The sequence below is a fragment of the Equus asinus genome, chromosome 23, assembly GCF_041296235.1.
Source record: "Equus asinus isolate D_3611 breed Donkey chromosome 23, EquAss-T2T_v2, whole genome shotgun sequence".
Classification (NCBI taxonomy): Eukaryota; Metazoa; Chordata; class Mammalia; order Perissodactyla; family Equidae; genus Equus; species Equus asinus.
This window is the reverse complement of record NC_091812.1, coordinates 66,842,576-66,863,550: the sequence shown is the minus strand read 5'-3', so window position 1 is coordinate 66,863,550 and position 20,975 is coordinate 66,842,576. Positions and strand designations below refer to the sequence as shown.

Sequence of the window (20,975 nt, the reverse complement as noted above, 5' to 3'; positions counted from 1 at the left end):
CCCTAATGACATTAACTTGTGTTGGTGACATTAATGACACTAACAGAAGGTGGGAATCAGACCTTCCAGTGTTTGCAGTCCACTCCCCCTCCCACCTTAAAGTTTTTTCCACATTCCTTATTTTTGGGGTGTGGAGTTACTAAATTTAAAATTTATTATGCAAATTTTACAGATACAGCCAAAAGTAGTGGCATATTGAAAGAGCGTCTATGTGCTCCCTCACTCGGCTTCAGCAGTTGTCAACATTCTGCTCTTCCCCTCTTCCTTTTCCTTTTCTCTGCTGAAGTATTTTGCAGCAATCCCAGATATCATTTTACCTGTGAATACTTCAGTATGCATCTCTTTTGAATAAGGACTTTAAAGAAAACAACCTTTCTACCAAATGTCACACCCAAAAAATTAAGCAAAGTTCCTTGATGTCATCTAATACGCAGGCTGTGGTCAATTTCCACAATTGTCTCAAAATTCCTTGCTACAGTTTAAATCGTACTCTTTCAACAACCCAGGTAAGAGGCATGTATTGGGAGAGTATTTGGAATTCTGCCTTCTGAATACCTGCTTCCCCTTTTCACCCATTCTGGCCTTGCTGATCTTTGTTAATGGCGTGATTCCACCCCTTGGCTCATGCTGCATGACCACAGGGTTCTCCTTGCCTCCTTGTGTTTTCCAGGTTTCCCACTAATCTGATGAGCTGTTCAGTCCTGTCAGTTCTTCTTGCCCTTCTCCTGTCCCCTCGCCTTTGTGTTGGCTCAGCAGGGTCATGATTTCTTCCTCAGTTGTTACCTCGTCTCTGCTCTCCTTTATGACGAACGTCATCAAGTGAGTTGTCTACATTTGATAAATCCAGTTTTCCTCTGCTTAGTCTCTGTTAAATTCCAGATGTTTGGGATTTTTCTAGATAACTTCCTGAGTTCTTATTTAATTCCATTCAAGTCAAAGAACAAATTATATATAATGTTAGTCTTTGTAAGTTTGTTGGGAGTTATTTCATGACCCAGCATATACTGTGTCTTGGTGAATGTACCATAGGCTCATGAAAAGAATATATTCTCTCGTTGTTGGGTGTTCTAATAAAATGTTAGGTCAAGTTGGTTGATTTTTATGTTCAGATCTTTTATTTCCTTACTGGTCTGTCTAGTTATTTTTATCAATTTACTTAGCAGTGGTTATTTTATCAATTGCTGTGACAGAGCGTTAAGTTCTCCAACTAGGATTGTGGAATTGTCCATTTCTCCATTAATTCTCTTAATTTTTGCTTCATCTATTTTGAAGCACTGTTAGAAAATGGATATACATTTACCTTTGGTATATTTTCCTGATGAATTGACCCCTTTTTTTTATTATGAAACATCTCTTTGTATCTCTGGTAATACTCTGTTTTGAAATATACTTTATCTGATATTAACAAGCCACTCCACCCTTCTTGAGTTTACTGTTTGTGTGCTGTAACTTTTTCCATCCATTTTCTTTCAGCTCACCTATTCGTTTGTATTTAAAGTGTGTTTCTTGTAGATAACCTATGGCAGGGTCTTGTTTTTTACGCAATCTGACAATACATTCCTTTTCGTTAATTGGTGAGTTTGTTTCCTGTAATTATCAATATAGTTAGGTTTAGGTCCCTCCTTTTACTCTTTGTTTTCTATTTGTTTTTTGTTCCTCTCTTCCTATTCCTGCCTTCTCTGGGTCGTTTATTTATTTTTTGGAATTTCATTTTAGTTTAATTGCCATTTAGCCATACTGTTTTGCATTTTTACTTTTTATTTTTAGTGTTTGCTCTAGATATGACAGTGTACATCCATAACTTTCACAGTTTATTTAGAGTTAGTGTTGTACCAGTTCATGTAAAATAAGGGATGTGCAATCCTCTACCCCATCACTTTATGCTATAATTGTCATATGTATTGCATCTACTTGTGCCATCAATCACACAGTGTGATTTTATTATTTTTGCTATAAACAGCCATGTGTGTCTTTTAAACTTTAGGAGAGAAACAAAGAGTCTTTTCTGTGTATGAATGTATTTATCATTTCTGGTGATCTTCAGTCATCACAGAAGATCCAGGTTTCCATTTGGCATCATTTCTCTTCAGTCTGAAGGAACCATTTCTTGTAGTGCATCTCCGCTGCCAAGAAATTCTCCTGGTTCTCTCATTAACCTTGGTTCTTTGGGAATGGCTAGATCATAGGTGTATGTTTAACATTATAAGAATGTGCCATACTGTTTTCAAAACTTGTTCATTTTACTCTCCTACAAGCATTGAAAGAGAATTCTCTTGCTTCGTACTCTTTCCAGCCCTGAGATTGTCTGACTTTAAGACATTTTAGTTGATACAAAGTTTATTAAGTTATTAAGTTTATCTGTTTTTTACTTCTTTTCCAATCTTTATTTCTTTTCATTCTTTTTCTTCACTTTTTGCTTTGTGTCTCCTAATCAAATGTTCTATAGAGCTGGTGAGATCAGACATCCTTTCCTTCAATATTTTACCATTAAGTATGATATTAGCTCTAGGCTTTTTGTAGTTGCTTATTTATTAAGTTGAGGACATTCCTTCTGTCGCTGGTTGGCTGAGAGTTTTTAATCATACGTCACCATTGAATTTTGTCATTTTTTCCCCATATCTCTTGAGGTGATTTTTCTCCTTTATTCTGTTAATCAAAATAATTAAATTGGTTGCTTTTCAATTGTTAAACTAACATTGCATCTCCTGGATAAGTCTCACATGTTCATGACATATTATCCTTGTATTGCTAGATTGGACTTGCTAATATTTTTAAAGGATTTTTGCATAAGGGATATTGGTCTGTAATTTTCTTTCTTGTAATCTCTTTTTCAGATTTTGGTATCTGGGTTATACTGGCCTCATAAAGTGAATTGGGAAGTATTCCCTTCTCTTCCTACTTAAGTATTTGATAGAATTTATCAGTGACCCTGACTTTCATTTCTGATAAAGTATAAAATTATGATTTTAATATCTTTAGCAGATATAGGGCTATTCAAAATTTCTATTTTAGTTTTGATAAGTTTTGTTTTGAAAGGAATTAGTCCATTTCATCTAACTTTTTATTTATTTGTCTATTTTTTGCTGTGGAAGATTCACCCTGAGCTAACATCTGTTGCCACTCTTTCTCTTTTTGTTTGTGGGCTGCTGCCACAGCATGGCCACTGACGAGTGGTGTAAGTCCACACCTAGGAACTGAACCTGGGCCGCCAAAGTGGAATGTCCCAAACTTTACCACTAGGCCATTAGAGCTAGTCCTCATCTAACTTTTTAGAACTTTGGCCCTACAGTTTTTTTTTTTTTTTAATTAGAGAATTTAATTCATATATAACATATATTACATACATTATTCTTACATTAATTACTAACACATTTGGGTTTAGACCTACCGTATTGCTTTTTGCTTTTTCTCCATTCTGTTTTGTTTCTTTCTCTCTCATTTTAAAACTTTTTGAGTTAACTATTTTTTTTATTAAGGTTATGAAAGTTAACATCCTTGTGAAATTACAGTTGTACATCATTATTAGTCTTGTTGTAGGTACACCACTTCACCCCTAGTGCCCTCCCCCCACCCCCCTTTCCCCTGGCAACCACCGATCAGTTCTCTTTGTCCATATGTTAACTATCACCTATGAGTGGAGTCATACAGAGTTCGTCTTTCTCTTCTGGCTTATTTCACTCAACATAATACCCTCAAGGTCTGTCCATGTTGTTGTGAATGGGACGACTTTGTCCTTTTTTATGACTGAGTAGTATTCCGTTGTATATATATACCACATCTTCTTTATCCAATCATCAGTTGCTGGGCACTTAGGTTGGTTCCATGACTTGGCTATTGTGAATAATGCTGCGATAAACATAGGGGTGCATGGAACTTTTGGAATTGCTGATGTCAGGTTCTTAGGATAGATACCCAGTAGTGGGATGGCTGGGTCATAAGATATTTCTATTCTTAACTTTTTGAGGAATCTCCATACTGTTTTCCATAGTGGCTGCACCAATTTGCATTCCCACCAGCAGTGTATGAAGGTTCCCTTTTCTCCACAGCCTCTCCAACATTTGTCACTCTTGGTTTTGGATATTTTTGCCATTCTAACAGGTGTAAGGTGATATCTTAGTGTAGTTTTGATTTGCATTTCCCTGATGATTAGTGATGATGAGCATCTTTTCATGTGTCTATTGGCCATCTGTATATCTTCTTTGGAGAAATGTCTGTCCATGTCCCCTGCCCATTTTGTAATTGGGTTGTTTGATTTTTTATTGTTGAGTTGTGTGAGTTCTTTGTATATTATGGAGATTAACCCTTTGTCAGATAAATAACTTGTGAATATTTTTTTCCCAATTAGTGGGCTGTTTTTGTGTTTCAATCCTGTTTTCCCTTGCCTTGAAGAAGCTCTTTAGTCTGATGAAGTCCTATTTGTTTATTCTTTCTATTGTTTCCCTCATGTGAGGGGTTATGGTGTCTGAAAAGATTCTTTTGAAGCTGATGTCGAAGAGTGTACGGCCTATATTCTCTTCTAGAAGACTTATTGTTTCAGGTCTAATCTTTAGGTCTTTGATCCATTTTGAGTTTATTTTAGTAAATGGTGAAAAAGAATGGTTGATTTTCATTCTTTTACATGTGGCTGTCCAGTTTTCCCAGCACCATTTGTTGAAGGGACTTTCTTTTCTCCATTGTAGGCCCTCAGCTCCTTTGTCGAAGATTAGCTGTCCATAGATGTGTGGTTTTATTTCTGGGCTTTCAATTCTGTTCCATTGATCTGTGCATCTATTTTTGTAGCAGTACCATGCTGTCTTGATTACTGTAGCTTTATAGTATGTTTTGAAGTCAGGGATTGTGATGCCTCCAGCTTTGTTCTTCTTTCTCAGGATTGCTTTAGCAATTTGGGGTCTTTTGTTGCCCCATATGAATTTTAGGATTCTTTGTTCAATTTCTGTAGAGAATGACATTGGAATTCTGATTGGGATAGCATTGAATCTGTAGATTGCTTTAGGTAGTATGGACATTTTATCTATGTTTATTCTTCCAATCCATGTGCATGGAATGTCTTTCCACCTCTATGTCGTCGTCGATTTCTTTCAAGAAGGTCTTGTAGTTTTTGTTGTATAGATCTTTCACTTCCTTGGCTAAATTTATCCCAAGGTATTTTATTCTTTTTGTTGCGATCGTGAATGGGATTGAGTTCTTGAGATCTTTGTCTGTTAGTTCCTTGTTAGCATATAGAAATGCTACTGATTTATGTATGTTGATTTTATACCCTGCAACTTTGCTGTAGTGGTTGATTGTTTCTAATGGTTTTTCTATGGATTCTTTGGGGTTTTCTATATATAAGATCATGTAATCTGTGAACAGTGAGAGTTTTACTTCTTCGTTCCCTATTTGGATTCCTTTTATTTCTTTTTCCTGCCGAATTGCTCTGGCCAAAACCTCCAGTACTATGTTGAATAAGAGTGGTGAAAGTGGGCACCCTTGTCTTGTTCCTGTTCTGAGAGGGATGGGTTTCAGTTTTTGTCCGTTGAATATGATGTTGGCTGTGGGTTTGTCATATATGGCCTTTATTATGTTGAGGTACTTTCCTTCTATACCTATTTTATTGAGGGTTTTTATCATAAATGGATGTTGGATCTTCTCAAATGCTTTCTCTGCATCTATTGAGATGATCATGTGGTTTTTGTTTCTCATTTTGTTAATGTAGTGAATCACGTTGATTGACTTGCAGATGTTGAAACATCCCTGTGTCCCTGGTATAAATCCCACTTGATCATGGTGTATAATCTTTTTTGATATATTGCTGTATTCGGTTTGCCAAAATTTTGTTGAGGATTTTTGCATCTATGTTCATCAGTGATATTGCCCTGTAGTTTTCCTTCTTTGTGTTGTCCTTGTCAGGTTTGGGGATCAGGGTGATGTTGGCTTCATAGAATGTATTAGGGAGTGCTCCATCTTCTTTTATTTTCTGGAATAGTTTGAGAAGGATAGGTATTAAATCTTCTTTGAATGTTTGGTAGAATTCTCCAGAGAAGCCGTCTGGTCCTGGACTCTTATTTTTGGGGAGGTTTTTGATTACTGTTTCTATTTCTTTACTTGTGATTGGTCTATTCAGATTCTCTGTTTCTTCCTGATTCAGTTTGGGTAGGTTGTATGAGTCTAGGAATTTATCCATTTCTTCTAGGTTGTTCAATTTGTTGGCATATAGCTTTTCATAGTATTCTCTTATGATCCTTTGTATTTCTTCAGTATCTGTTGTGATTTCTCCTCTCTCATTTCTAATTTTATTTATTTGAGACTTCTCTCTTTTTTTTTTTAGTGAGTCTGGCTAAGGGTTTGTTGATTTTGTTAATTTTTTCAAAGAACCAACTCTTTGTTTTATTGATCCTTTCTACTGTCTTTTTTGATTCAATATCATTTATTTCTGCTCTTATTTTTATTATTTCCCTCCTTCTACTGACTTTGGGCTTTGTTTGTTCTTCTTTTTCTAATTCCGTTAGGTGTCGTTTGAGGTTGTTTATGTAAGATTTTTCTTGCTTATTGAGGTGAGCCTGTATTGCAATGAATTTCCCTCTTCGGACTGCCTTTGCTGTGTCCCAAATAATTTGGTACGGTGTGTTTTCATTTTCATTTGTCTCCAGATAATATTTGATTTCTTCTTTAATTTCTTCAATAATCCATTGTTTGTTCAGTAGCATGTTGTTTAGTCTCCACATTTTTGACCCTTTCCCAGCTTTATTCTTGTAGTTAATTTCTAGTTTCATAGCATTATGATTAGAAAAGATGCTTGACATTATTTCATCCCTCTTGAACTTATTGATGTTTGCTTTGTTTCCCAAGATATGTTCTATCCTTGAGAATGTTCCATGCGCGCTTGAGAAGAATGTGTAACCTGCTGTTTTTGGATGAAGTGTCCGATATATATCTATTAGGTCCATCTGATCTAATTTTTCATTTAATTCTATAATTTCCTTGTTGATTTTCTGTCTGGTTGATCTGTCCATTGGTGTTAATGGGTGTTGAGGTCCCCTACTATTATTGTGTTGCTGTTGATGTCTCCTTTTAGTTTTGTTAATAGTTTCTTTACGAATTTTGGTGCTCCTGTGTTAGGTGTGTATATATATTTATAAGTGTTACGTCTTCTTGGTGGAGCGTCCCTTTTATCATTATATACTGCCCCTCTTTGTCTTTCTCTATCTGTTTTGCTTTGAAGTCTACTTTGTCTGATGTAAGTATGGCAACACCTGCTTTCTTTTGTTCATTATTAGCTTGGAGTATTGTCTTCCATCCTTTCACTTTGAGCCTGTGTTTGTCTTTGGGGCTGAGGTGTGTTTCCTGGAGGCAGCATATTGTTGGATCTTGTTCTTTGATCCATCCTGCCACTCGGTGCCTTTTGATTGGAGAGTTCAATCCATTCACGTTTAGAGTGATTATTGAAACATGGGGGCCTACTGTTGCCATTTTATCACTTGTTTTCCGGTCCTTTTGCATTTTGTCCTGATGGAGAGCTGTTACTTTGTGTTATTGTCCTTCTGCTTATCTCCTTTGTTCTGGATTTTGTATCCCCTTTCCTTTTTTTGATTTTTCAGGAATGAGGTTCTTCCTGAGCATTTCTTGGAGAGACGGTTTTGTGGCGATGAACTCTCTTAACTTTTGTTTATCTGGGAAAGTTTTTATTTTTCCATGGTATTTGAAGGATATTTTTGCTGGGTAGAGTATTCTTGGCTGCAGGTTTTGTCCTTCAGAATTTTGAATATTTCATTCCAATCTCTTCTAGCCTGTAAGGTCTCTCCTGAGAAATCTGCTGATAGCCTTATGGGGTTTCCTTTGTAAGTTATTTTCTTCTGCCTGGCTGCCCTTAGTATTTTCTCTTTGTCATTGACTTTTGCTAGTTTCACTACTATATGCCTTGGGGTTGGTCTTCTTGCGTTAATAAAGTTTAGAGATCTATTGTTTTCTGTCACATGAAGTTCCATCTCTCCTCCCAAGTTTGGAAAGTTCTCAGCTATTATTTCTTTGAACAGGCCTTCTGCCCCTTTCTCCTTCTCTTCTCCCTCTGGTATACCTATAATCCTTATGTTGCATCTCCTAATTGAGTCAGATAATTCTCTGAGAGTTTCTTCATTTCTTTTTAGTCTTAGTTCTCTCTCCTCCTTTGTCTGCAGCATTTCTATATTCGTATCCTCCAAATTGCTAATTCTGTCCTCCATATTATCTGCTCTACTGTTCAGAGAGTCCAGATTTGTCTTAATCTCATCCATTGTGTTCTTCATCTCCAGTATTTCTAATTGGTTCTTCTTTATAGTGTCAAGCTCTTTTGTGACATAGCTCCTGAACTCATTGAGTTGTCTATCTGAATTCTCTTTTAACTTGTTGAGTTTTTTAATAATGGCAGTTTTGAAATCATCGTCATTTAGGTCATTGTCTTTGGGATTGTTTTCTGGGTGCTAATCATTTTCCTTATGTTCTGGAGATTTAATATATTTTTTCATACTGCTTGATGGCGTGGATTTGTGCCGCCGCATAGGGATAGAGTTTAGTCACTGCTTCCACTTGTTGCGACTGGTGTGGGGGGGTGCAGCTGTTTAGACTGCACCAACCAGGAACCCTGTCAGCTGTTACTGACTGGACCTGGACCCCTCCTCGTAGTCACAGTGGTCCTGTGAGGTCCCTCGTTGGTTGTGGGGGCAATCGCAAGGGGGCCTCAGGCTGCTGGTGCCTCCTGTTGCAGCCCACTTAGACGTGCTCCCTCCTTGTGGTCTGCAGCGGTGTTGTGGGCTTTCCCAGCAGCCAGGAGCAGGATCACCTATAATTGCTGCTTTGTCCCTAAAAGAGCCCACAAGATCACACTTGTCCACTATAGGTCCCAGCAGAGCTATGGGTATCTTCTGCAGTCTGTCGTTAGCTCACCTAGCTGTGCTACTTTTGCCCCAGGGCCTTCCCACCTGGCGATTGCCAGTCGGGACCTCTCCACTAGTGCTGTGCAGAGGCTATCGTAAAGGCTGCTGTAGGAACCTGGAGTTCCCCCCTGGGCTACGTAACCATTTCACCAGAGCTCCAGTCTTCCCCACTCCACTCTCATGGGATCTCTGGGAGACCCTTGCCTCCTCTGGGACATGGCCAGAGTCCGTGGGCCTGGCAGTGGCTTCTAATTCTGCTCTAGGGAGCTTCCTGGTGTTCCGAATGCTGGGCGGGGCCTCCCTGCCAATGGTGAGCAGAGGCCCTCCCTGCTGGCGGGGTGCAGGACCCTGGAGCATCCCCACAGGCCACAGAGCTGGGTGTTGGAGCTCCACCCAGTCCCCAAGCACGTCCACGGGAAGTCCGGGCACCCCTTGCACCGACCAGTACACCGGAGACTGTGGGCCCAGCGGCAGCTGGAGGTCTGGTGCAGTGCCAGGGAATCCACCTGCCAGGAGCTTCCCTTTGTCCTGAATTCTGGGCGTGGCTTCCCTGCTAATGGCGAGCAGAGGCTTTCTCTGCCGGGGAGGTGTGGGACCCCGGAGCCTCCCCCCGGGCTGCAGAGCCAGGCGCTGGAGCTCCAACCATGTCCCCAAGCACGTCTACGGGAAGTCCGGGCACCCCCTGCACCGACCTGTGCGCCTGAGACCGTGGGCCCAGCAGCAGCTTGCGGTCTGGTGCCGTGCCGGGGAATCTGCCCACTGGGAGCTTCCCTTTGTTCTGGATTCTGGGCAGGGCCTCCCTGCTAATGGCGAGTGGAGGCCTTCCCTGCCGGTGGGTGTGGGACCCTGGGGATTCCCCCTGGGCTTAGATGTAATCGCGGGGGGCTTGAGTAGGGCTGTTGTCACCTGTTTCCACCATCGCTCCACTGGTGAGTGCACACTCCCACCCTTGGTGTGTGGCGATGCTATGGGGGAGTCAGCTGGAAGAGAGCCTCCTGCAGGAACTAGGCTGTCTGGGGGTCAGGGGTTGGGGGTCGGAGAGTTTTCACCTATTTCCACCTCTTAGGCGTCTTGAGATGCTATCTGGATATCCTTAGTTAATCGGTGAATGTCCAGTTAGTTGTAGATTCGACAGGGAAGAGACAAAGAAGACCACTCACTCCGCCATCTTGGTCCCACCTTTTAGCACACTCTTATTGCAATTGTCCTCTTAATTGGGTTGGTACCCAGTGTAGCTGTTTGCTAGGCTCATGGGCGTACAGTTGTGATAGGCCTGAGGCCAACAAGGCTGATGTCAATTCTCTTAGGAGTGCAGCTGAGTAGGGCTCTCCCTTGGCATGGAGGCCCTCAGTTGTTTCAGGCTTTGGAAGGTGGGGCTGATCTTTTTTATGGCTGTTTGTGAAACACAAGTCTTCTGCCGCTGATAAGCCTCACCCCCCTCTGGACCTCATACACTGTCAGCACAGTCCTGGTCCATGCACACTTCTCAACCCCCTGGAGCGTACCCCACCGCTGCACTGCAGAGGCCCCCACCTCTGCCCCAATGCTCCCCACAGTTCACCAGGTCTTCACACAGGCCCTGCCCAACAGAGGCAGACACCTTTGCCTGTCTGTAGAGGATCAAGGCATTCAGTCAATGCAGGCTGAAAAGTAGCCTGAGGGCTTGCTGTTAGGTGGGGCCAGTCCCTAGGGCGGGTTGCCTGCCCTGGCTGACCTGGATTAAATCTGTGCTCTAGTGGGTGTGGCAGACCCCTGGGCTAACAGCCCAAGGGACGCACCTCAATGGCCCCCACCTGTGTCCATATCAGCACACCTGGACCAGCTCAGAACAACGGCCCCCATCAATGACTCAGTCTCCGGAGAGGATCCTCCTCTCACCAAGATGCCCCCAGAGCCCACCAGGTGAGTCTCGTTTTACCAAAGGACAGTCAGCCTTCTCTCTGGTGATTTTAGGTTGCTGCAATGAGTGAGTTTGTGTGTGGGCCCTTTAAGACCCGGATCTTTTTGGCTTTTGGCCGATAGCTTTTCTGGGGTGTCCTCGCTGCAGTTAATAGCCAGCAAAGCCAGGCAGTAAGACCCCCTCTCAGTTGGGCTGAGTCCAAAGGATGGTTATAGCAGTATTGCCCCCGCTCCAGACCTCACTCCTCCAGGGAGGGCTCGTACCTTAGGTTGGCTCCCACCTGGCCAGCTGAGATGCTCTGCTGCTCCTAAAGGTGGCTTTTTTCCTCTCTGGCCAGAGTTACTGCCTCTTCTGCTTTCATCAGGACTGTCCCTTATTGTGGGGGTTCTTTTTATCCAGTTTTCAGTTTTCAATCCAGGGTGATTCTTCCTAAAATTGTTGTAACCTGGTTGTGTTCATGGGAGGAGGCGAGTTCAATGTCTGCTCACAGCGCCATCTTGATGAGAACTCCCTACAGTTTGTTTTTTAAATAGGAATCCCTTATTGTCCTTTTAATGCCTGTAAGATTTGTAATGATGTTCCATCTTTCATTCCTGCTACTATTTGACCTTTTTTTAAAAATTATTTCTTAAATTTAATCATGCTTCTTAGGGATCTAACAATTTTTTTTTGGAGAGATTTGACTCTCTTTTGTTCTTTTTTATTGTGGTAGAAAACATGTAACATATATTTACCCTCTTAATAATTTTTATGTGCATAGTACAGTATTGTTAGGCATATCCACATTGTTGGATCTCTAGAACTTTTTCATCTTGCGTGAGTGAATCTTTACCCGTTGAACATCACCTTCCTGTTTCCCCTCCCCTCCAGCCCCTGGTTAACTACCATTCTACCTTCTGTTTCTGTTACTTTAGGTACCTCGGATAAGTGGAATCATGTGATTGTCTTTTTGTGACTGGCTTAATTCCCTTAGCGTAATGTCATCAAGGTTCAGCCATGTTGTAGCATATGGCAGGAGTTCCTTCCTTTTTTAAGGCTGAATAATATTCCATTTTATGTATAGACCACTTTTTCTTTATCTGTTTATCTGTTGATGGATGTTTAAGTTGCTTCCACATCTTGGCTAATGTGGGTGTACAAATATCTGAGATCCTGTTTTCAATTCCTTTAGATACATATCCAGAAGTGGGATTGCTGGATCATATGGTAGTTCTAATGTTAATTTTTTGAGGGACTTCCATACTGTTTTACATGGTAAACAGTGTGGAATAGTAATAGTAAACAGCTGCACCATTTTACATTCCCAATAACAATACGTTAGGGTTCCAATTTTTCCATGTCCTTGCATTTCCCTGATAATTTGTGATGGTTAGCATCTTTTCATATGCTGTTGACCATTTGTATCTCTTCTTTGGAGAAATGTTTATTCAAGTCCTTTCCTATTTTTTAGTCAGGTTATTTGTTTTTTGTTAATGGGTTGTGGAAATTCTTTATATATTCTGGATATTAACCCCTTATCCAATGCACGTATACCTTAGACATATTGCGGGTTCGGTTCCAGACCCCTGCAACAAAGTGAATATCACAATAAAGTGAATCACACAAATTTTTTGGTTTTCCAGTGCATATAAAAGTTATGTTTACTTTGTATCATATTAATTGTACAATAGCATTATGTCTAAAAAAAGCAATGTACATACCTTAACTAAAAAATACTTTATTGCTAAAAACTCCTAACCGTCATCTGAGCCTTCAGCTAGTTGTAGTCTTTTGGTGGTGGAGGGTCTTGCCTCGATGTTGATGGCTGCTGGTTGATCGGGTGGTCATTGCTGAAGATTGGGGTGGCTGTGGCAATTTCTTAAGACAACAATGAAGTTTGCTGCATTGATTGACTTCTTTTCATGAATGATTTCTCTGTAGCATGTGATGCCGTTAGGTAGCATTTTACCTACAGTAGAACTTCTTTTGAAATTGGATTCAGTCCTCTCAAACCCTGCTACTGCTTTATCAACTAAATTTATGTAATATTCTAAGTCCTTTGTTGTCATTTCAACAGTTTTCACAGCGTCTTCACCAAGAGTAGATTCCATCTCAAGAAACCACTTTGTTTTCTCATCCATAGGAAACAACTCTTCTTCTGCTAAAGTTTTATGAGATTGCAGCAATTCAGGCACATCTTCAAGCTCCACTTCTAATTCTACTTCTCTTGCCGTTTCCACCACAACTGCAATTACTTCCTCCACTGAAGTCTTGAACCCCTCAAAGTTATCCATGATGATTGGAATCAACTTCTTCCAAACTCCTTTTAATGTTGATATTTTTGACCTCCTCCCCTGAACCATGAATATTCTTAATGGCATCTAGAATGGTGAATCCTCACCAGAAGGTTTTCAATTGACTTTTCCCAGATCCATCAGAGGGTTCACTCTCTACGGCAGCTATAGCCTTACAAAATGTATTTCGTAAATAATGACTTCAAAGTTAAAATTGCTCCTTGATCCTTGATCCATGATCCGCAGAATGGATGTCATGTTGGCAGGCGTGAAAAAATTAATCTCGTTGTACCTTTCCGTCAGAGCTCTTGGGTGACCGGGTGCATTGTCAATGAGCAGTCATATTTTGAAAGGAATCTTTTTATAGAGAGCACAGGCAGAGTAGATTAAGCATAATTCTTAAGGGCCCTGGGTAAGTATTGGCTTCAACTTAAGGTCACCAGCTGCATTAGCCCCTAACAAGAAAGCCCATCCTTTGAAGCAAGAATTGACTTCTCTTCTCTAGCTATGAAAGTCCTAGGTGGCATCATTTTCCAATATAAGGCTATTTTGTCTACATCAAAAATCTGCTGTTTAGTGTGGCCACCTTCTTTAATGGTCTTAGTTGGATCTTCTGGATAAGTTACTGCAGCTTCTACACCAGCACCTGCTTCCTCACCTGGCACTTTTATGTTATGGGGTTGGCTTCTTTCCTTAAACCTCATGAACCAACCTCTACTAGCTTCAAACTTTTCTTCTGTAGCTTCCTCACCTCGTTCAGCCTTCACAGAATTGAAGAGTTAGAGCCTTGCTTGGAATCAGGCTTTGGTTTAAGGGAATGTTGTGGCAGGTTTGATCTATCCAGACCACTGAAACTTTCTCCATATCAGCAATAAGGTTGTTTTGCTTTCTTATCATTTGTTTGTTCACTAGAGTAGCACTTTTAATTTCCTTCAAGAACTTTTCCTTTGCATTCACAGCTTGGCTAACTGTTTGGAGCAAGAGGCCTAGCTTTCAGCCTGCCTCAGCTTTCAACATGCCTTCCTCACTAAGCTTAATCATTTCTAAGCCTTTTCTTTTTTAAGTTGAGGTCATAATAGTTTATAACTGTGAAATTTCAGTTGTACATTATTATTTGTCATTCATCATATAAATGTGCCCCTTTACCCCTTATGCCCACCTGCCAAGCCCCTTCCCCTCTGGTAACCACTAATCTCTTCTCTTTGTCCATGTGTTAGTATATCTTCCACGTATGAGTGAAATCATATGGTGTTTTTCTTTCTCTGTCTGGCTTGTTTCACTTAACATAATACCCTCAAGGTCCATCCATGTTCTTGTGAATGGGATGATTTGGTCTTTTTTTTTAAGGCTGAGTAGTATTCCATTGTATATATATATACCACATCTTCTTTATCCATTCATCAGTTGGTAGGCACTTGGGTTGCTTCCACATCCTGGCTGTTGTGAATAATGCTGCAATGAACATAGCGGTACATAAGTCTCTTTGAATTGTTGATTTCAAGTACTTTGGATAAATACCCAGTAGTGGAATAGCTGGATCATATGGTATTTCTATTTTTAATTTTTTGAGAAATCTCCATACTGTTTTCTATAGTGGCTGCACCAGTTTGCATTCCCACCAGCAGTGTATGAGGGTTCCCTTTTCTCCACATCCTCTCCAACATTTGTTATTTTTTGTTTTGGTGATTATAGCCGTTCTAATGGGTGGAAGGTGATCTCAGTTTTGATTTGCATTTCCCTGATGATTACTGATGTTGAACATCTTTTCATGTGCCTGTTGGCTGTCTGTATATCTTCTTTGGAAAAATGTGTGTTCATATCCTCTGCCCATTTGTTGATCGGGTGGTTTGTTTTTTTGTTGTTGTATGAGTTCTTTATATATTTTGGAGATTAACCCCTTGTTGGATATATGACTTACAAATATTTTCTCCCAGTTAGTTTGTTGTCTTTTCATTTTGTTCCTGATTTCCTTTGTGTTGCAGAAGCTCTTTAGTCTTATGAAGTCCCATTTGTTTATTTTTTTCTTTTGTTTCCCTTGCCCAAGTGGACATGGTATTTGAAAAGATCCTCCTAAGGCCAATGTAAAAGAGTGTACTGCCTGTATTTTCTTGTAGGAGTTTTATGGTTTCAGGCCTTACATTCAAGTCTTTAATTTGTTTTGCACTAATTTTTGTGGATGGTGGAAGATAATGGTCTACTTTCATTCTTTTGCATGTGGCTGTCCAGTTTTGCCAACACCATTTATTGAAGAGCCTATCTTTTCTCCTTTTATGTTCTTGGCTACTTTCTCGAAGATTACGTGTCCATAGATGTGTGGTTTTATTTCTGGGCTTTCAGTTCTGTTCCATTGATCTGTGTGTCTGTTTTTGTACCAGTAACATGCTGTTTTGATTACTATAGCTTTGTATAGTTTGGAAGTCAGGGATTGTGATGCCTCTAGCTTTGTTCTTTTTTCTAGGGATTGCTTTAGTTATTCAGGGTCTTTTGTTGCCCCATATGTATTTAGGATTCTTTGTTCTATTTTGGTGAGGAATGTCATTGGGATTCTGATTGGGATTGTATTGAATCTGTTAATTGCTTTAGGTAGTATGGATGTTTTAACTATATTTATTTTTCCAATCCATGTGCATGGGATATCTTTCCATTTCTTTATGTCATCATTGATTTCTTTCAATAGTGTCTTATAGTTTTCATTGTATAGGTCTTTCACCTCCTTGGTTAAATTTATTCCTAGATATTTTATTATTTTTGTTGTGATTGTAAATGGACTGTATTCTTGAGTTCTCTTTCTGTTAGTTCATTATTAGAATTTAGAAATGCAACTGATTTTTGTAAGTTGATTTTGTACCCTGAAACTTTGCTATAGTTGTTGATTATTTCTGATAGTTTTCTGATGAATTCTTTAGGGTTTTCTATGTATAAAATCGTGTCATCTGCAAACAGCGAGAGTTTCACTTCTTCGTTGTCAATTTGGATACCATTTATTTCTTTTTCTTGCCTGATTGTTCTGGCCAAAACCTCCAGTACTGTGTTGAATAAGAGTGGTGATAGAGGGCATCCTTGTCTTGTTCCTGTTCTCAGAGGGATGGCTTTCAGTTTTTCACTGTTGAATATGTTATCAGCTGTGGGTTTGTCATATATGGCCTTACTATATTGAACTACTTTCCTTCTACACCCATTTTATTGAGAGTTTTTATCATAAGTGGATGTTGGATCTTGTTAAATGCTTTCTCTGTGTCTATTGAGATGATCATGTGATTTTTAATCCTCATTGTGTTAATGTGCTGTGTCGCATTGATTGATTTGCAGATGTTGAACCATCCCTGTGTCCCTGGTATACATCCCACTTAATCATGGTGTATAATCCTCTTAATGTATTGCTGTATTCGGGTTGCCAATATTTTGTTGAGGATTTTTGCATCTATGTTCATCAGTGATATTGGGCTGTAATTTTCCTTCTTTGTGTTGTCTTTGTCTGGCTTTGGGATCAGAGTGATGTTGGCCTTGTAAAATGTGTCAGGAAGTATTCTGTCTTTTTCAATTCTTTGGAATAGTTTGAGAAGAACTAGTTAAATCTTCTTTGAATGTTTGGTAGAATTCTCCAGAGAAGCCATCTAGTCCTGGACTTCTGCTTTTTGGGAGGTTTTTGATTACTATTTCAATCTCTTTCCTTGTGATCGGTCTATTCAGATTCTCTATTTCTTCTTGAGTCACTTTGGGGAAGTTGTATGATTCTAAGGATTTATCCATTTCTTCTAGGTTATCCAATTTGCAAGCATATAGTTTTTCAGAGTATTATACTCCTCTGTATTTCTGTAGTGTCTGTTGTAATTTTTCCTCTTTCACTTCTAAATTTATTATTTGAGCCTTCTCGCTTTTTTTCTTGGAGAATTTGGCTAATGGTTTGTCAGTTTTGTTCATCTTCTCAAAGAACCAGCTGTTAGTTTTGTTGATCCTTTCTACTACTTTTTTTGTTTTCAATTTAATTTATTTCTGCTCTAATTTTTATTATTTCTCTCCTGCTGAGTCTGGGCTCTGTTCTTCTTTTTCTAATTTTGTTAGGTATAGTTTAATATTGCTTATTTGAGATTTTTATTATTGAGATGGGCCTGTATTGCTATAAATTTCCCTCTTAGGACCACTTTCACTGCAGTCCGTAAGAGTTCGTGTGATGTATTTTCATTTTCTTTTGTCTCCATTATTTTTTTTTAAAGATTTTATTTTTCCTTTTTCTCCCCAAAGCCCCCCAGTACATAGTTGTATATTTTCAGTTGTGGGTCCTCCTAGTTGTGGCATGTGGGATGCCGCCTCAGCATGGCTTGGTGAGTGGTGCCATGTCTGCGCCCAGGATGTGAACCGGTGAAACCCTGGGCTGCCAAAGCAGAGTGCGTGAACTGAACCACTCAGCCACGGAGCCAGCCCTGTCTCCAGTATTTTTTGATTTCCTCATTGATCCAATGGTGGTTCAGTAGCATGTTGTTTAGTCTTCACATATTTGTGACTTTCCCAGCTTTTTTCTTATGGTTGATTTCTAGTTTCATAGCATTGTGTTTGGAAAAGATGTTTGATATGATTTGAATCTTCTTAAATTAATTGAAGCTTGACTTGTTTCCCAGCATATGATCTGTCTTTTGGAATATTCCATGTGCTCTTGAGAAGAATGTATATTCTACTGTTTTTGGGTGGAATGTTCTGTATATATCTATTAAGGCCATCTGGTCCAATTTTTCATTTAGTCCTCTATTTCCTTGTTGACTTTCTGTCTGGATGATCTATCCATTGATGTAAATGATGTGTTGAGGTCTCCCATTGTTATTGTGTTGCTGTTAATTTCTCCCTTTAGGTCTGTTAATAGTTGCTTTATTCAATTTTGGTGCTCCTGTAGTAGGTGCATATATATTCAGTAGTGTTATGTTCTCTTGGTGGAATGCCCCTTTTATCATTATACTTGCCCTCTTTGTCTCTCATTGCCTTTTTTGTCTTGGGTCTGTTTTGATGTAAGTATGGCAACACCCGCTTTCTTTTGTTTGCCATTTGCTTGGAGTATTATCTTCCATCCCTTCACTCTAAGCCTATGTTTGTCTTTAGAGGTGAGATGTGTTTCCTGGAGGCAGCATATTGTTGGGTCTTGTTTTTTAATCCATCCAGCCACTCTGTGTCTTTTTGCTGGTGAATTCAATCCATTTACGTTTAGGGTTATTATCAATATATGGGGGCTTAATGCTGCCATTTTATCACTTGTTTTCTGGTTGTTCTGTATTTCCCTTGTTTCTTGTCCTGTGTATTTTGAACTGCCAGTTTAGTTTGGTAGTTCTCTATGATGGTTTTCTTAGTTTTCTCTTTATTTAACATTTATGTCTTTGTTCTCATTATTTGTTTAGTGGTTGCCATGAAGTTTGTATAAAAAATATTGTAGATGAGATATTCCATTTTCAGATAACGTCTTATTTCCTTCATCTAAGCACGTTCCATCCCTTTTCTCTTCCCCTTGTAAGTTATTGTTGTCACAACTTCTTCCATTTTGAGGTTGTAGTTTAAGATGACGAGATTATATTGGGGCTGGCACAGTGGCATAGCGGTTAAGTTCATGCACTCCATTTTGGTGGCACGGGATTTGTGGGTTTGCATCCTGGGCATGGATCTATGCACCGCTCATCAGGCCATGGTGTGGTGGTGTCCCATATACAAAAAATAGAGGAAGACTGCCACAGATGTTAACTCAGCAACAATCTGTCTCAAGCAAAAAAGAGGAAGATTGGCAACAGATGTTAGCTCAGGGCCAGTCTTCCTCACCAAAGAAAAAAAGAGAGAGAGAGAAAGATTATAGTTATTTTTGATGTTTTTTTTTCCTTTATCTTTAGTGGTATAACTTTGTAAACCCTTTTTTTCTTTTTCAGGTATGATGGCCCTCTTGATCATTTTTTGAAGGGGAGGGTCTTGTGGTGATGAACTCCCTCAGCTTTTGTTTCTCTGGGAAAATTTTTATTCCTCCCTCATATCTGAAGGATATTTTCACTGGATAGAGTATTCTTGGCTGAAAATTTTTGTTTTTCAGAATTTTGAATATATTCCACTCTGTCCTAGCCTATAAGGCTTCTGCTGAGAAATCCGCTGAAAGCCTGATAGGGGTTCCTTTCTAGGTTATTTTCTTGTGGCTTGCTGCCCTTAATATTTCTCTTTTTGTCATTGACTTTTGCCAGTTTTACTATATGCCTTGGGGAAGTTCTTTATGCACTGATGTAATTAGGAGTTCTTTTAGTTTGTTTTACTTGTAATTCCATCTCCTTCCCCAGGTTTGGGAAGTTCTCAGCTATTATTTCTTTCAACAAGCTTTCTGCTCCTTTCTCCATTTATTCTCCATCTTGAATACCTATCATCCTTATGTTGCGTTTCCTAATTCAGTCAGATATTTCTCAGAGAATTTCTCCATTTCTTTTTAGTCTTACGTCTCTCTTCTCCACTGAAACATTTCTATGCTTCAGTACTCCAAACTGCTAATTCTGTCCTCCATACTATCAACTCTGTCATTCAGGGACTCCAGGTTTTTCTTCATCTCAGTCATTGTGTTTTTTATCTTCATCATTTCTGTTTGGTTTTCCTTTATTGTTTCAACCTCTTTTGTGAAGAATTCCCTCTGTTCATTAATTTTATTCCTGATTTCATTGAACTGTCTTTTTGAATTTTATTATAATTTGTTATGTTTTTTTATGATAGCTACTTTGAATTCTTTGCCATTTAGATCATAAATTTCTGTGGCTTCGGGATTGATTTCTGGGTGCTTGTCATTTTGCTTTGCCCTGGGATATTAGTGTACCTCTTCATATTATTTGATGGGGTGGATTTGTGCTTTCACATATTGGTAGTATATGGTCACAGATTCCACCTGCCACCACCGTCAGGTGGGTCAGGAGCTGTGTATTCTGGGCCTGCCATGCTCTCTGGCATCTGTGCCTGTTCTTTGGAATCTACACTAACAGGGCCTGTCTGTGATTGCCTGCTTGCAGCTGTTGCTTTACTGATGTATGCGCAGGCCTTCTCACAGGGGTCCCTTGCTTTGGTGGACTGGCCCAGCTGGTGTGCTGGGCAGCAAAAGGGGCACTTTGTTTCCCCCTTGCGATCCTGGGGGCATTCTCGCTATCTGCTCTCCTGGGGATCTGGCTTGATGAAGACACCACTGCTATAGCTTAGCCTCCTCTGTGTGGAGCTTACCCACACAGCTGAGAGGCAGTTCAGAGGGCGAAGGCATTTCCGTGGAAAGCCGTCCCTCTCCTCTGCTTCTTAGAGCCGCTTGCAGTCCCCTGCCCTAGGTCACTCCTAGGGAGGGAGGGGAGATCCCCTTCCCTCCTTCCACTTCTTCCCTGGGAGTCCAGCACCTCCACCTTCAGACGTATGGGTGTGTGGGTCTCTCAGACGTGTCTTGTGTTGTGTGAATGTCCTCTGTTGGCTTATGAATGTCCTTTTCATTGTATCTTAGAGGGGAGAGTCTAAGGGAAGGACTCACTTGGCCATAATGCTGACATCACTCTTCATTCTAAGCTTTTGATTTAAAGTGAGAAATGTGTCGCTCTTCCTTTCACCTGAACACTTACAGGCCATTGTAGGGTTATTGACTGGCCTAATTTCAATATTGTTGTGTCTCAGGGAATAGGGAGGCCCGAGGCGAGAGAGGGAGACAGGGGAATGGCCAGTTGGGGGAGCAGTCAGAACATACACAACCTTTATCCATTAAGTTCACTGTCTTATATGGGCGTGGTTCGTGGACTCCCCCAAAATTGTAATTGTAACATCTAAGATCACTGATCACAGATCACCCTAACAGATATAACAATGTTGAGAAAGTTTGAAATATTGTGAGAGTTACCAAAATGTGGCACAGAGACACAAAGTGAGCAAACGCTATTGGAAAAATAACAT

At 40.0% G+C, this 20,975-nt stretch overlaps 1 protein-coding gene across 18 annotated transcripts in view; it reads left to right on the top strand.

Annotated features, from left to right (window-relative positions):
* The window catches only part of ZNF169 (zinc finger protein 169), a 124,658-nt gene that overhangs the window by 67,495 nt on the left and 36,188 nt on the right, over nucleotides 1-20,975 (top strand). For 4 of the 18 annotated variants that reach the window (XM_070496021.1, XM_070496017.1, XM_070496026.1 and 1 more), the window contains exon 2: nucleotides 10,697-10,790. The exons of 11 other annotated variants lie outside the window; for them this stretch is intronic. The gene's annotated coding sequence lies outside the window, so the exon portion shown is untranslated. Of the gene's footprint in view, nucleotides 1-670; nucleotides 820-10,696; nucleotides 10,791-20,975 lie in introns of those variants that run through there. 3 more of the 18 variants (XM_070496029.1, XM_044756972.2, XM_070496018.1) reach the window with 2 other exon arrangements.